We start from the raw sequence: 2,402 nt of genomic DNA on the forward strand, positions 1-2,402 counted from the left end.
CATTTTTGGAGTGACGAATATATTACAAGTTTGAATTTAAAAGTTATCAAAAAGTTTTCATTTTAATTTTAAATCCAGTAATTATTTTGAAGAAGAAGTTTTATTTTAGTTTTAACCTTATTTATTTCAGAAGATTTTCGTTTTCCTTTTTTGAACCTTCACAAACATTTAAATTTCAAAGCTAACCCCTCATGTGCCAGTAAAACTGTACATGATCTTCCTAAACATTACCTTGATTACAAATTATAAACGCGGCGATAACAAACACAGTTATTACATGTGCAGCATAACATTTATTTGCCACTGGGAACACTTAAATTTTGATTACAACTTTACGTCTCATCATAGTCATATTCCACTCGGTACAAAGCCTCCTGCTTCTTTTTCAAGAACTGCAATATTAAATATTTTACAGGTCTATAAAAATCACTATTAAGATAGTAAGTCAAAATTAATTTAATTCATGAACTAATAATTGCCGTGAGTAACTGTAATTATATTAAGATTAAAAACTATTCTCTACAAACATATAATCAGCCATATAATTAACATTATTGTGCCATTCTGAAATAACTATTGTAGCCAAACTTACAATACAATTTTTAAGTAAAACAATACATTACCTAGTATATGTGTCGTGTGTGTATTAGTGTGAGTGGGGCGGCCTCCTGCCACATTGACGACATCACCCTGTAACAATTAGTCAAAGCAACATATAATAATGTATCATTTTAAACCAAAAGTTCCCAAAATACATATAATTATAGTAACATAACTTAATTAAATAAATATTAATAATATTAAGTATATTCATGGGACAAATATGTAAACTTAAGTCTAATATAAGCTGATAAATTTAGTTACCTTAATATGCTGTGTAGTGGAGAATTATTGTTTGAGTTAAATGTAGTTCTACACGCACTCACTCAGTCACACTTTTTTCCATTCAACCAACTTTCATACTTTGCGTGTTTTGCAACACACGTGAAGAAGTGTTATATGATGAGAAGTGTCACAGAGAGGACGTCGGATCAACGTAGGACCGAGGCCACCTGAAAATAATTACAACAAAACTCTCGAATCACAAATATGAAACAAATCCTTTAGCTGCCTATTTACTAATACTTTTAAAGGGAATATTCTAAAACCTAGAAAGTTTGACTAAAACAGCAGTTTCAGAATGGCATTATACGCTTGTTATGTCCCAAATACTTACGGTACTGGTTCTTCTCATGTTTAGGATGAGTAGTATTGTAGCCTGAAACATAATTCAAATTTAATAGTCAGATCATAATAATTATTTGCTAATAAAATATCACGGTACAAGAATGAGAATTTTAAATTTGTCATAATAAAAAAATTCAATTTGGATAAATTTTTCTTGAAAAGAACCCGATAAATACGATTTGTTGACAAAATAAAATTTATAGATTGGGTCTTGCTTTATTTCGTAAAGATTCTGTTATCGCTTGTAATCTTCTGTAAATGTAGATTTAATCCAGATAGGAACGCACTATCATTATTGCTTGTAAACACAAACATCAAGTAGAGCACTTCTAACACTGTCTATTTGCATGAAATAGTACAGTTACAATGCAAGTTGAGCTTTGCCTGTTCAAATAAAACTTAATAACACCTAATCAATCTGAGTTTCCTATCTGAGCTAGAAACAACGATCGTCAAACACGTTACTTTTAGTGGAAGATAAATGGAACAGTTTCGGATGAGTTAATAATATCAAACGATAATCCTTCCTTATATTTTTTCCTGTATTGACATATTTAACACCGGCTTTCAAATAATTAAATAATAGGTATGATACTGTTATAGAAACAGATAGTAGAAAAAAATTATAAGATGATGTAATAAAGATGCTACAATCTAGACGGATAATTGCGTAACATCAATATTTGGACAAAATGCACAGCCATACATGCAAGACAATATCTACTCGAGTTATATTTAATGAAAAATTTGATGTTTTGACTTATCCTTTTAAAGAATATTGCAGCAGAGAGGATAGAGGCTCAGGCGTGATGTCAAGGTCATAGGTCCGTAGAAGAGTGAAAGTGAACACTGCTAACTTCGTCCGTATTAACTAAAAGCCCAATGAATCAGCAAGCTGCTACTTTGAAACCTTTGAAAAATATTATGATTATAAAATGGTGTTTTCATGGTAACTAGGTATAATTATTATTCTCTGTTAAGGTAATCATTAAGTCAACCATTTGTGACTCAATTTCGTTTATTGTGAGTTATAAGAAAGGATTATGGAATATGAAATGTTAGTGGAACTATTTTTACAGGATTATTTTATTAAATTTACTTTGCATTGAATTTATATTATATGCAAATTTAAAATGATGAAAATGGGGATCGCAAATTTGGTGACAAGGAAATGT

The 2,402-nt window shown here is 30.1% G+C and overlaps 1 long non-coding RNA gene across 1 annotated transcript; it reads right to left on the reverse strand.

Moving 5' to 3' along the window:
• Window positions 1-540: 540 nt before the first annotated feature.
• Window positions 541-2,135, reverse strand: LOC124370777. Its single transcript, XR_006923213.1, has 3 exons — window positions 1,217-2,135; window positions 865-1,052; window positions 541-690 (listed from the first exon to the last, which is right to left on the reverse strand). It is a non-coding gene; the product is annotated as an uncharacterized LOC124370777 (long non-coding RNA).
• Window positions 2,136-2,402: the final 267 nt, after the last annotated feature.

Source organism: Homalodisca vitripennis, unplaced genomic scaffold, assembly GCF_021130785.1.
Source record: "Homalodisca vitripennis isolate AUS2020 unplaced genomic scaffold, UT_GWSS_2.1 ScUCBcl_482;HRSCAF=2576, whole genome shotgun sequence".
In the NCBI taxonomy this organism is placed as follows: Eukaryota; Metazoa; Arthropoda; class Insecta; order Hemiptera; family Cicadellidae; genus Homalodisca; species Homalodisca vitripennis.